This window comes from Lepus europaeus, chromosome 2 (genome assembly GCF_033115175.1).
Source record: "Lepus europaeus isolate LE1 chromosome 2, mLepTim1.pri, whole genome shotgun sequence".
NCBI lineage: Eukaryota > Metazoa > Chordata > Mammalia > Lagomorpha > Leporidae > Lepus > Lepus europaeus.
Genome location: NC_084828.1, coordinates 20941972 through 20957768, shown reverse-complemented (window position 1 = coordinate 20957768; position 15797 = coordinate 20941972).

Sequence of the window (15797 nt, the reverse complement as noted above, 5' to 3'; positions counted from 1 at the left end):
CAGTTCATAAAACAAAACTAAGCCAAAGGTCAATTCTCATTCTCAGTAAATTGTCTAAAAACAATGCCCCCACTATGTTCCTCATAAAACCACTTATATGACATCATTGTTTTAACTCATTTTGTCAACCTTTGTGATAAAAGTTTAACATTTGCCTGTAGCATTGTCCTTTACTATATAAACCCAAGCCTTACTACAATAAATCGCAGCAGCATACTCATAACGTGTGTGTCTGTCATTTCCCCGCCGATTCCTGATTCTCCTAAGAGCCTTCGCCCCTCGTTCTCCCTCGGTCGGTGTCTCCGCGAGAGCCAGTCCGCGGCAGGCCAAGGACCTCAATAGACATTTTTGCAAAGAGGAAATCCAAATGGCCAACAGACACATGAAAAAATGTTCAGGATAATTAGCCATCAAGGAAATGCAAATCAAAACCACAATGAGGTTTCACCTCACTCCGGTTAGATAGCTCACATACAGAAATCTATCAACAACAGATGCTGGCGAGGATGTGGGGAAAAAGGGACACTAACCCACTGTTGGTGGGAATGCAGACCGGTAAAGCCACTATGGAAGACAGTTTGGAGATTCCTCAGGAACCTGAATATAACCCTACCATACAATCCAGCCATCCCACTCCTTGGAATTTACCCAAAGGAAATTAAATTGGCAAATAAAACAGCTGTCTGCACCTCAATGCTTATGGCAGCTCAATTCTCAATAGCTAAGACCTGGAATCAACCTAAATGTCCATCAACAGAATACTGGATAAAGAAATTATGGGATATGTACTCTATAGAATACTATATTGCAGTAAAAAAATGAAATCCAGTCATTTGCAACAAAATGGAGGAATCTGGAAAATATCAACTGAGTGAAATAAGCCAGTCCCAAAGGGACAAATATCATATGTTCTCCCTGATCAGTGACAACTAACCGAGCACCAAAAAGGAAACCAGTTGAAGTGAAATGGACACTATGTAAAACAATGACTTGATCAGCCCTTGACCTGACTGTCGAGGAACAATTTAATACTTTATCACTATTAGTATTTTTTTTTGTTCTACTTAATATTGTTGGTTGAACTATTTAACACACAATTATTCTTAAGTGTTTAAATTTAACTGAAAAGTGATCTCTGTTAAATATATGAGTGGGAATAAAAGAGGGAGGAGATATACAGTTCGGCACATGCTCAGTAAGACTTGCCCCAAGCAGTAGAATTAGAAATGTGCCAGGGGATTCCAATTCAACGCCATCAAGGTGGCATGTACCAATGCCATCTCATTAGTCAGAGTGATCAGTTTCTGTTCATAATTGATCAGAATGATAGGTCTAAGAATCAAAGGGATCACATAAATAAGACTACGGTCTGCTAATATTATCTGATAGAATTAAAAAGGAGAGAATGATCCAACATGGGAAAGGGAATACACAGCAGACTCATACAATGGCAGGTGCCCTAAACAGCACTCTGGCCTTAGAATCAGCCCTTAAGGCATTTGGATCCAGCTAAAAAGCCCATGAGAGTATTTCAGGCATGGCAAAAAAAAAAAAAAAATTACCTAAATGAAAGATCTATGTGAGTGGGATCCCAGCAGAAAGAACAGGCCATCAAAGAAGGAGGTACCTTTCTCTGAAGGGAGGAGAGAACTTCCATTTTCACCATGACCATGTCTACATATGATCAGAGTCCTTGAACTCTAGAGGCTTCCATAGCCTTGGCAACTCATGACAAGAGCCTCGGGTGATTATTGACAGCATAAACAAGACTGTCAATTGTTAAGTCAACAAGAGTCACTGTGCACTTACTGCCCATGAAGGATCTCTGTCCTTAATGTGTTGTTCAATGTGAATTAACAGTATAACTAGTACTCAAACAGTACTTTACACTTTGGGTTTCGGTGTGGGTGCAAACTGTTGAAATCTTTATTTAATATATACCGAATCGATCTTCTGTATATAAAGATAATTGAAAATGAATTTTCAATTACAGAATCAATGCAATACCAATCAAAATACCAAAAACATTCTTCTCAGATCTGGAAAAAATGATGCTGAAATTCATATGGAGACACAGGAGACCTAAAATAGCTAAAGCAATCTTGTACAACAAAAACAAAGCTGGAGGCATCACAATACCAGATTTCAGGACATACTACAGGGCAATTATCATCAAAACAGCATGGTACTGGTACAGAAACAGATGGATAGACCAATGGAACAGAATAGAAAGACCAGAAATCAATCCAAACATCTATAGCCAACTTATATTTGATCAAGGATTTAACACCAATCCCTAGAGTAAGGACAGTCTATTCAATAAATGGTGCTGGAAAAATTGGATTTCCATGTGCAGAAGCTTGAAGCAAGACCCATACCTTTCACCTTACACAAAAATCCACTCAACATGGATTAAAGACCTAAATCTACAACCTGACACCATCAAATTATTAGAGAGCATTGGAGAAACCCTGCAAGATATAGGTACCAGCAAAGACTTCCTAGAAAAGACCCCAGAGGCACAGGCAGTGAAAGCCAAAATTAACATTTGGGATTGCATCAAATTGAGAAGTTTCTGTACTTCAAAAGAAACAGTCAGGAAAGTGAAGAGGCAACCGACAGAATGGGAAAAAATATTTGCAAATTGTGCAACAGATAAACAGTTGATAACCAGAATCTACAAAGAAATCAAGAAAATCCACAACAACAGAACAAACAACCCACTTAAGAGATGGGCCAAGGACCTCAGTAGACATTTTTCGAAAGAGGAAATCCAAATGGCCAACAGACACATGAAAAAATGTTCAAGATCACTAGCCATCAGGGAAATGCAAATCAAAACCACAATGAGGTTTCACCTCACCCCGCTGAGAATGGTTCACATTCAGAAATCTATCAACAATAGATGCTGGAGAGGATGTGGGGAAAAAGGGACACTAACCCACTGTTGGTGGGAATGCAAACTGGTTAAGCCACTCTGGAAGTCAGTCTGGAGATTCCTCAGAAGCCTGAATAGAACCCTACCATACAACTCAGCCATACCACTCCTTGGAATTTACCCAAAGGAAATTAATTTGGCTAATAAAAAAGCTGTCTGCACCTTAATGTTTATTGCAGCTCAATTCACAATAGCTAAGACCTGGAACCAACCCAAATGCCCATCAACAGTAGACTGGATAAAGAAATTATTGGACATGTACTCAATAGAATACCATACAGCAGTAAAAAAAAAAAACAATGAAACCTGGTCATTTGCAACAAGATGGAGGAATCTGGAAAACATCATGCTGAGTGAAATAAGCCAGTCCCAAATGGACAAATATCATATGTTCTCTCTGATTGGCAACAACTAACTGAGCACCAAAGGGGAAACGTTGAAGTGAAATGAACACTATGAGAAACAGTGACTTGATCAGCTCTTGTGCTGACTGTTCATATGCAATGTAATACTTTATCCATTTTAGCATTTTTTCTTCGTTTTGTTCTAGTACTATTGGTTGAACTCTGTAATTCACACACTTTTATTCTTAGGTGTTTAAATTTAACTGAAAAGTGATCCCTGTTAAATATAAGAGTGGGAGAGAGGGAGGAGATGTACAATTTGGGACATGCTCAATTGGACTTGTCCCAAATGATGGAGTTAGAAACGTGCTAGGGGATTCCAATATAATCCCATCAAGGTGGCATGTACCAATGCCATCTCACTAGTCCAAGTGATCAATTTCAGTTCACAATTGATGGCTCTGATAGGTCTAAGAGTCAAAGGGATCACACAAACAAGACTAGTGTCTGCTAATACTAACTGATAGAATCAAAAAGGGAGAGAATGATCCATCATGGGAAGTGGGATACACAGCAGACTCATAGAATGGCAGGTGTCCTAAATAGCACTCTGGCCTCAGAATCAGCCCTTTAGGCATTCACATATGGATGAAGAGCCTATGAGGGTATTTTAGATATTGAAAGCCAAGACACTCTGGAAAAAAAAAAAAAAACTAAATGAAAGTTCTCCACGAGTGAGATTCCAGTGGAAAGAACGGGGCCATCAAAGAAGGCCATCAAAGAAGTAGGTACCATTTTCTGAAGGGAGGAGAGAACTTCCACTTTGACTATGACCCTGTCGGAATAAGATCAAAGTTGGCAAACTCAAAAGGCTTCCATAGCCTTGGCAACCCATGACTATAGCCTAGGGAGATTACTGACACCATGAACAGGAGTGTCAAATTGTTAAGTCAACAACAGGAGTCACTGTGTACTTATTTCTCATGTGGGATCTGTCCTTAATGTGTTGTCCAATGTGAAGTAATGCTATAACTAGTACTGAATCAGTATTTTACACTTTGTGTTTTGTGTCAGTGCAAACTGATGAAATCTTTACTTAATATATACTAAATCAATCTTCTGTATATAAAGATAATTGAAAATGAAATTTGATGTGAATGGAATGGCAGAGGGAGCGGGAGATGGGAGGGGTGTGAGTGGGAGGGAAATTATGAGGGGGGGTAAATGATTGTAATCCATAAACTGTACTTTGCAAATTTATATTTACTATATAAAAAAAAGAAATAAAATCTAAAAAAAAAGGAAAATGAATCTTGATGTGAATGGGATGGGAGAGGGAGTGAAAGATGGGAGGGTTGCAGGTGAGAAGGAGATTATGTTGGAAAATAGCTATTGTAATCCAAAAGTTGTACTTTGGAAATTTTATTTACTAAATAAAATTTAAGAAAAAGAAATCACTCTGTTCTTGAATTGATCCAATAGTCCTGTGGGAGGCAAGACTCAGAACTCACCTCCAGGAATCTGGCCCTAAGCCCTGGTTCTAGGCCCCATGTTATGTTTCTCCTATGTTTTTAATGATATATTTGTAGAATTGACATGCCAAGAATGGCTGTTAGAATATTCTTTTTCCCATCTTCTACTGATTTCTCAGGCCACAGCAGAGAGCTGGATCAGAAGAGGAGCAACAGGGACTAGATCTGGTACCCACATGGAATGCCAGCGCTTCAGGCCAGGCCAGGGCTTTAACCCACTGTGCCACAGCGCTGGCCCCATGCACTCATTTTTTTAGTCAACTTGATTGAGGTGTGATTTAGATACAATAAATAGTACCTATTTTTAAGGTCAGTAGCTTGTAAAAACCACCAGTACCAAAATACAGAACCTTTCCATCATAGCCTAAATTTCCCCCATGCCTCTACTACATTTAACTTAATCAAAACTTTTAGAAAACAATGATAGAAAGTATGGAAAGAAATTTATTTGTAATAAAATAGTTAGCATTCAATAAAAATTCCAATATACTGATTTATTGACCTATTCTCTGAGCCATATGTTCTATCTGAAGACAGCAGTAACAACTGAGTATGTGCTTTATATTAAATAAATATTTAATCTAAAATAATTATATAATATATTTTATAAATATAATATATATTATAAATATAAAATATATTTTATATATTTATATATTATTTAATGTAAAACAAATATTTAATATAAAATATTTGATCAACTAACAATAGTAAATGCACCAGATCAATGTAAAAAAATAAATTCCCACCTTCACCTCACCTTTTCTTTTCTAAGTGGTGTTTGTTACCAGAAACAAATGTAATACATGACATTGTCAACAACAATTTTAATTGAGCTGTATATATACATATATATTTATACAAATATATATACACATATATATTTAATTCAGCTGTATATATATGTATATACATATATATGTATATATGTATGTATATGTATGTGTGTATATATATGTATATATGTGTGTTTACATATATATGTATGTATGTGTGTGTGTGTATATATATAGCATTATAGCCTTTTCACAAATTGTGTGTGTGTGTGTATATATATATATATGTATATGTATGTGTGTGTATATATATATATATATATATAGCATTATAGCCTTTTCACAAATTATTTTTAGTTGAATATCAGGACAGAATTTTGGGGAACATGAAACAGGGACATGAATGGAATTTCCACTTGTGTGGTCCAGTTTTTTTTTTTTTTTGAAGATGTTAATTAAGACAAGAATAGAGACACTTCTTTCCACACAAGCTCAGTGGACATTGTAAGGGAAGTGATTCATAACATAGAATTCAGGTTGCCAGGTCCATGAATAGGATCCTCCCAACTCCATGCTGGGGTATCTGATGGGAAAGATGACTTTTCTCACAAAGCAGGGGTTGATATTTTTCCGCACAAGCCTACTTCTCAAGAGCAAAAACAATGTGCTGCTTCCATGGGGCAAGTTGGAGAAACTTTAGACTCTCAGTGATAAATTCCATTTTGAAGGAAAAAAAAAAACTGTATATGAGTGAAATGGTCATTTTTCCACTCAATTATAGTTGATAGCTGTTTTCTATATTTTCACTAACCTGGGGCCTTTTTGCTTTTGATTCATTATTCTCCTATTCAGTGAAGTAGTAAGTTATCTCCAAAACTAAAAAAAAATAAGAAAGACAGGTAGAAGGAAGGAGAGTAGGCGAGAAAGATGGAGAGGAAGAATGGAATATATATGATTATGTTCTTAGACTTGTATCTACAAGTCATATTGAATCTATTAAAAATTAATTAAAATGAAAATGAAAATGAAAATAAAAAAGAAAGAAATGAACATATCTCAGTGACCACTGAAGAGGAAATTTATAACTCAGGAGTAGAAGTTTAGCTATTTAAAGGATGCTTGGACATTTTAGGGTTAAAACAATTGCATTGACTTCTGAGTATCCCCATCATTAGCAATAACAATGCTAAGGCCAGATTGTCACCTGCATTCTTTAGGACTTGATAACTATATTGTGAACTAAAGTTATCTCTAAATATTAGACTTTATACATCACTACATCCTTGAAAATTATACCAACTTACTTTGAGAAATCATTGTTAGCAGTTAAACAGACACTATCTGATTAATGATACCAGTGAGTTACAGCTAATAAAATATTTATTGAAGACAGCTGCTGAACCAAGATGCTGAGAACAGAATAAATGGGAGGTAAAAAGAGAGAACCACTTATTAAAGAAAAGAAATCTACATCTAAATGAGCTGAAAAATATCTCCAGCAACACCAGTGCTTATCAGTCAGCAAATAGATTATGCAACATTTTCTTTGACAAAGTGGTTCAATGTCCTCTTGTAAAATAATTACAAATATGAAAACAATGATTTGAACAATATTCCCAGTTAGAGTCTTTTCAAATGAAGGAATAATAAAATGAGCAATGATGCTGATATTTATATACCCACTTAAAAACTGTGAAGTTAAAGCATTTGCAACAGAAATAATGATTTTTGCTGGAGTTTGCATGTTCTAAAAGTTGAGCCCTGCTTAGTATAGAAAATGAATTAAATTTGCAAGTTATTCTCAGATATACATCTGGTTGATTGAGTCTAGGAATAAACAAATCTGTGGTTTCACCTAACAGTAAACAAATTCTTAATACATTATGTGATTAAAACTGCAGTGTGAAGGATAAAAATTAATCAATGATATCAGGGACTGAAACTCATAATAAAATAATTTTCTCCAGTAGTGATATGATTTTTAATTAAAATAGTAATAGTAATACATTATTTACAATGAAACATTATTCCCTAGTAGTGAGTGGAAGTTTTTTGCCATTAAAAGCCAAGTAACTCATTATTCAGATGAATAGCATTGGAAATTCAAACTGTACTTATACTATCCATGGGTTGAACAACTGGGGGTTAATAAATTATAGTCCATTATGAAACATGAAATCATTAAAATTATGGTTATAATATATACAAATATTGAGAGACATAAATAATGTTTTTTAAGCGAAAGCAAAATAAAATCTTCATACTAACAATGGCTACTCCAGGGGAAAGGGTGATTGCTCTTTTCTTTTTTCTACATGTTCTAAAGCTACTAAAGTGAGCACATATTACTAATGTAATCTAAGAAAAATCTATCATTGTAATGTAAAAATTAAACAGTTTGTGCTTAGTAAATGCAAGTTTGTGCCACTTTTTAATCTATTCATTACATATTTCCTTTTAGAAATGGCCTTATGGATTTTAATCTAGAGATTACAATTTTTATAAACGATGCTGAACCTGCCAAATCACATTGCAGTGCCTAGCCCAGGAGTACATGGCAGAAGAAATCTAACGTGCACACTGCTTAAAACCTGGTAACTACCAAGTTACACATACTCAAAAGACTTGTAGTGTGAAAGGGGTGCTTGTTCTAATTTTCCCTAAGAAACAACAATAGCAGTAATCATGAGAAGAAACAAGTTTTCTCTGTGAAGTGCTATTTTTCTTTCCAACTAATTTGTATAAAACAACTTCTGTAATGCAGAAGCCCACTTAGGACTAGAATTTCGAATATGGGGAAGGGGTATTATATATTAAGAAGCACCTGGCTCCTGGCTTCAGATCCGCGCAGCATGCCAGTCTCAACGCACCTGCTTTGGCGGCCACTTCGGAGGTGAACCAATGGAAAAAAGGAAGACCCCCTATGATTCTTTGACCTATTAGAGCCATCGATTGTGAACTGAAATTGATCACTTGGACTAGTGAGATGGCATTGGTACATGCCACCTTGATGGGATTGTATTGGAATCCCCTGGCACATTTCTAACTCCATCATTTGGGGCAAGTCTGATTGTGCATGTCCCAAATTGTACATCTCCTCCCTCTCTTTTTCCACTCTTATATTTAACAGGGATCACTTTTCAGTTAAAATTTAAACACCTAAGAATAATTGTGTGTTAATTACAGAGTTCAACCACTAGTACTAGAACAACAACAACAACAACAAATACTAAAAAGGATAAAGTATTACATTGTACATCTAGAGTCAGGACAAGAGCTGATCAGGTCATTGTTTCTTATACTGTCCATTTCACTTCAACAGGTTTCCCCTTTGGTGCTCAGTTGTCACTGATCAGGGAAAACAAATGATATTTGTCTCTTTGGGACTGGCTTATTTCACTCAGCATGATGTTTTCCAGATTGCTCCATCTTGTTGCAAATGACTGGGTTTCATTGTTTCTTACTGCCGTATAGTATTCTATAGAGTACATGTCCAATAATTTCTTTATCCAGTCTGCTGTTGATGGGCATTTGGGTTGGTTCCAGGTCCTAGCTATTGTGAATTGAGCCGCAATAAACATTAAGGTGCAGACAGCTTTTTCATTTGCCAAATTAATTTCCTTTGGGTAAATTCCAAGGAGTGGGATGGCTGGGTTGTATGGTAGGGTTATGTTCAGGCTTCTGAGGAATCTCCAGACTGACTTCCAGAGTGGCCTAACCAGTTTGCATTCCCACCAACAGTGGGTTAGTGTCCCTTTTTCCCCACATCCTCTCCAGCATCTATTGTTGGTAGATTTCTGAATGTGAGCCATTCTCAGCGGGGTGAGGTGAAACCTCATTGTGGTTTTGATTTGCATTTCTCTGATGGCTAGTGATCTTGAACATTTTTCATGTGTCTGTTGGCCATTTGGATTTCCTCTTTCGAAAAATGTCTACTGAGGTCCTTGGCCCATCTCTTAAGTGGGTTGTTTGTTCTGTTGTTGTGGATTTTCTTGGTTTCTTTGTAGATTCTGGTTATCAACCGTTTATCTGTAGTATAGTTTGCAAATATTTTTTCCCATTCTGTCGGTTGCCTCTTCACTTTCCTGACTGTTTCTTTTGAAGTACAGAAACTTCTCAATTTGATGCAATCCCAAATGTTAATTTTGGTTTTGACTGCCTTTGCTTCTGGGGTCTTTTCCAAGAAGTCTTTGCCTGTACCTATATCTTGCAGTGTTTCTCCTATGCTCTCTAATAATTTGATGGTTTCGGGTTGTAGATTTAAGTCAAAGAATCATAGGGATCACACAAACAAGACAAGTGTCTGCTAATACTAACTGACAGAATCAAAAAGGGAGAGAAAGATCCAACATGGGAAGTGGGATACACAGCAGACTCATAGAATGCCAGACATCCTAAACAACACTCTGGCCTCAGAATCAGCCCTTAAGGCATTCAGATCTGGCTGAAGAGCCCATGAGAGTATTGTAGGCATGGAAAGCCAAGATACCATGGAAAAGAAAAGAAAAAAGAGACCTTTCTCTCTGTCTCTCTCTCTCACTGTGTAACTCTGCCTGTCAAAAAAAATAAAAATAAAAAATTTTTAAAAATAATTGAAAGTGGTTATCTATTGTGCATTATCAGTTCTTTGGTCACTGTATGCAATGCTCAGTTTGACTTATGACTAAAGGAATTAGAGTGATTTGCCAATTGCTGTCAAAACCAAACTATGTGTTAAATTTTTGAGCCAGTCTAGTAGTTGAAGGGAGCTGCAGAATGGGCCAGAAGTCATAAGACATGATCAGCAAAGATATAAAAGAAATTAGGTCACGCAGATCTCACAAGTTTACAAAGCCTTAGAAAGCAGGTTTTTTTTTAAACTTTTATTTAATGGATATAAATTTCCAAAGTACAGCTTATGGATTACAATGGCTTCCCCCCACCCATAACTTCCCTCCCACCCGCAACCCTCCCCTTTCCCGCTCCCTCTCCCCTTCCATTTGCATCAAGATTCATTTTCAATTCTCTTTATATACAGAAGATCAATTTAGTATATATTAAGTAAAGATTTCAACAGTTTGCACCCACATAGAAACACAAAGTGACAAATACTGTTTGAGTACTAGTTATAGCATTAAATCACAATGTACAGCACATTAAGGACAGAGATCCTACATGAGGAGTAAGTGCACAGTGATTCCTATTGTTGACTTAACAAATTGACACTCTTGCTTATGGCATCAGTAATCTCCCTATGCTCCAGTCGTGAGTTGCCAAGGCCATGGAAGCCTTTTGAGTTCACAGACTCTTATCATATTTAGACAAGGTCATAGTCAAATGGAAGGTCTCTCCTCCCTTCAGAGTCTGCATAACTGAGAAAGAAATTGAAACAGTAATAAAGGCCCTCCCAACAAAGAAAAGCCCAGGACCAGATGGATTCACTGCTGAATTCTACCAGACATTTAAAGAAGAAATAATTCCATTTCTTCTCAAACTATTCAGAACAATCGAAAAAGAGGGAATCCTCCCAAATTCTTTATGAAGCCAGCATCACCTTAATTCCTAGCCAGAAAAAGATGCAGCATTGAAAGAAAATTACAGACCAATATCCCTGATGAGCATAGACGTAAAAATCCTAAATAAAATTCTGGCCAATAGAATAAAACAACACATCAGAAAAATCATCCACCCAGACCAAGTGGGATTTATCCCTGGTATGCAGGGATGGTTCAATGTTTGCAAATCAATCAATGTGATATACCACATTAACAAACTGCAGAAGAAAAACCATATGATTATCTCAATAGATGCAGAGAAAGCATTTGATAAATTTCAACAACACTTTCATGATGAAAACTCTAAGCAAATTGGGTATAGAAGGAACATTCCTCAATATAATCAAAGCAATTGATGAAAAACCCACGGCCAGCATCCTATTGAATGGAGAAAGCAGTTTTAAGCAAACACTGTGTTTACACAGTGCTGATGCTCTTTGGAAAAAAAATAAATGAGGAATAATTTTCGCTTTAAAAAACTCTGCCTGCAATGTTCAACGTATTTCTTCATATTAGATAGCTTAATACATAGCAAATAATTCATTTGTTTAATGGCACATTTCAAAATATTTATATATTCCAGAAAATGTCTGAAAAATTCAAAATGAAAATCCTAAAATCCGTTAGAAAGGTTATGAAATATGGAGAAGACATTTTAGGAATTAACTAAGTTTGAATCACTGTTTCTTCCTATAAATCTTTAGCTAGTTTTAAGTAGATGTGACCTCAAAATTCCTATAGTTCAGTTATGAAATATTTACATTTATACTCTTAACAGAAAAAATGAGATATTTCAATGACAGCTTACTTGTCTTAAAATATTTCAAGGGAAGTAGATCCTTTTTAACAAAAATAATATTTAATGTTGTATATAAAATGCAAGGAAACTATCAAACTCTATCCCCATGTTCAGGAATGGACTACATGAAAATTATAACTATAATGAGAATTGTATTTAAATATCTCTCATTTATAAATTCTTACCATTCTAGTCTTTATAAATCATTCTACATTTATTGTAAGAATCCTTTCATAATAATTCCAACCACAGCCTGATGGAAATTATGAAGATGACAAGCTGGTACCAATGTTCTGATGTCCAATTTGTTTACTTCATCCACTTTCTTTTTGGCATATTCTGTTGTAGGCACAGCACAAAATATTACATGCTGCCCAGTAGTATATTGTGCTCTTTGCTTACAAAGGCACCATCTTCATAGCAGGTATAAATATAAATTGATTAGATAGTATTTTAGTTACCAGCTGGAAGCCTATATTTGTCTTCAATGAATAACCTTTCACAACCTGCAAACTATAACATTCTGGCATTCTATGATAATATTCAAAAAGTCAACACCCAGTTCCTATTTTTCCTTTGACTACATAAAATTCTTGCAGTTTTTATTTCAGTTGACTTGTAAGGTGTATAAAAGTAAAAATACTGCAATGCGATTTAACAAGTTAATGGTAAATTAATGTACTCTCCTTTATTAAACAAACTTACTATACTGTGGAACATTTAGCATTCTCTCCTGGATAGTACTAGACATTTCACATGCACATGAATCAACAGCTTTAGTGAACTTTTGCCTAACCTATGCTTTAATACACAAAATAGGCAGTGAAAATTTTAAATTGCTGAGCCAATCTGTATGTAGAGGGGAAAACGGCAATTCTCTACCTCACAGGAAACACCGTTTCTAATCTTGTCATTCAGGATGTTCCTGCTGAAAATGATGACTGCTGTCAAGGGTGAGCAAAGAAATGCCCATTTGGAGTTCAAATAAAATGTTTAATGCATACAATTAATTCTTCACAAGTAAAGTGACTGTGTGTTGCCTGAGCAAACAAGTGAGCATAGTTTCCTATGACAATTAATGGATAATATTTTCTTATCTTGCAAAAGTTCCTACTTATCAAATTAATTCTAATTGTGTCAAAAGACAAGAATACAGGCCAATTTTTAACAAATTGAAAAACATCTAACATAATTTATAATTACAAAATAATTCACATTTTTCTTCTGGTTTGTAGATTAAGATGCAAACTCATCTTATATCTGAATAGCAATTTGAAATTATATTTCTAAATCATAAGACATATGAGTTTAACATATGCCTATTTGTAATTAATTATTTATTAATTATTATCTTTCAAGTTGATTCAAGCACTTTGTATATATAATAAAATTGTGTATGTAGAGCTAAAATAAAATAGAAAATTTCTCTTTTTACCAAAAACAAAATGATTCAATGAAAATAAAGGAAGGAAGAGAGGAAAGCATCAGATTTTTCAATGCTACCTTTAGTGGTAAAATTGTATTAACCAGAACCTCAGTTTCCCTACGTTAATTGAATTTCTTATTTTCCCACTTTTCAACTATTTTACTTCATCCATACCTCATATTACTTTTCTTTTTTTTTTTCTCATATTACTTTTCTTTCTCCTCTTCTGACCTGCAGGGAATATAGTCATTACGTCCTCAATGACTGTTTATCACCATTGATGCTTCTCATACTCCTCCTCCCTCCCATATTTACCTTACAGCTCTCTCAAAACAAAACATTGAAAGAACACTGATAAAAACAGACATTTATTTCTTCTTCTTTGTTTTTTTTTTAAATTTTAGCTCCCATATGTAAGGGAGAATGGCTTAATACTATTCCATTGTGTATATATACCACATTTTGTTTATCTATTCATATGATGGACACCTTAGTTGATTCTAAATTTTAGTTATTGGGAATAGCACTGCTATGAACATGGTGGTGCAGATATATCTTTGATACATAAGCTCAACTCTTTTGAGTATATACCCAGTATATGGGACTTCTGTATCAAATAGCACGTCTATTTCCAGTTTTTTAAAGAAATTTCACACTGTTTCCTGCAGTGGCTGTACTAATTTACATCCCCACCAATGGTGCATAAGTATTCCCCTATATCCACATCCTCATCAACACTTGTAACATTATATTTTGGATTTTAGCCATTATGTTAGGGATGAGGTGGTTTTGATTTGCATTTCCCTGATGGTTAGTGATGTTGAGCATTTTTTCTCTATTTATTGGCTATTTGGATCTCTTCTTTTAAGAACTGCCTATTGAAGTACTTTGTCCATTTCTCAACTGGATTGGTTGTTTTTTATTGTTGAGCTTTTTTAAGTTGATGATATAGCTTTGATATTAATCTTTGTCCAATATTTGATATTAATCTTTGTCCAATAGATGGTTTGCAAATTTTTCCCAATCTGAACAGTTGTTTGTTCACTCTATTTATCATTTCATTTGTTCTGCAAAAGCTTCTGAGTTTGATGGAACCCTTTTATTTAGTTTTGCTTTTATTGCTTGTGTTTGGCCTTTTTTGTTTTGTTTTGTTTTGATTTGGTTTGGTTTGTTTTTTTTTGTAGTGGGAGGTAAAATAGCAAGGGAGGGGACATTCGTAAGGATGGATGGGCACCTCTCCAGACAGAGCCTGAGAGACTGGGGGGGGGGGGGGGGGGGAAGGAGAGAGGTTACATGTTGAGTGGAGAGATTACACCTGACCAGGCCAGGCGGGTGGCTCAGCAGAGACAGAGGGCTGAGCGCCGTGTTTGGGATTTTGTCTAAGAAATCATACCATATACCAATGTCTTAGAGTGCTTCCCCTGTGTTTTCTTCCAGTAACTTCTTTGACTCAGGTCTTAAATCTAGGTCTTTGATTCATCTTGAGGTAATTTTTATATATATGGTGACAGTTATGGATCTAATTCCATTCTTCTACATATATAAATCCAATTTTACCAGCACCATTTGTGGGAGAGATTATCCTTACTCCACTGAATATTCTGAGCAAAAATCAATAGGCTGGATTCTCTATTCTGTTCCATTGGCCTATGTATTGGTTTTAATGTCAGCACCATGTTGTTTTAATTACTACAGCATGGTAGTATGCTTTGAAGTCAGGTATTGTGATGCCTCTCACTTGATTTTCTCGTTCAGGATTGCTTTGGTTATTCTGGTTCTTCTGTGATTCCATATGAATTTTAGGAATGTTTTTTCTGACTCTGTAGTAAATCTTTGCTTTATACCTTTATGAAAGCAGTGGTTAAATGAAATGTTATAGTACTATGGTTTTAATGATCCTTGATTACTTTAAAATTTACTGTATATGGGTCAAATGGCATTTTTCTATTCAATTGTTTATAGCCGTTGTATATATTCCCATTAAAATAGAATCTTTTGTTTTTTTTACTTGTTAAATTTATGTGGCAAAGTTTTCAGCTTTTTACTGTAATGTAAATTTATAAGATGTTACCTCAAAAATTAAAAAAGAAAGAAAAAGAGAAGAAATGAGGGCAGGAGCAGAGAGATAGAAGGCAGGGAAGAAGGGAACATCACACTGAATCTGTTAAAAACTAATTAAAAATGACCCACATCCCTTGTGACCTCAGCTCCTACAGCTCTGTGCCATCCTAAAACTTGACCCACTGCTCGAGTGCATCTCACCCGGGGGCTAGTGGCCACCATGCAGTTCTACTTATGAGACTCTGCTGTCATTCCACCATGCTCACACAAGTGGCTGCAGAACCATGACTCCAGCTGCTCAAAACCTAAGCCTACCAGAATGGTTGAAGCTTCAGCTCCCACCCCCCCCCCACCCCGGGGACATGTGAACCTCCAAGAAGAGAAACT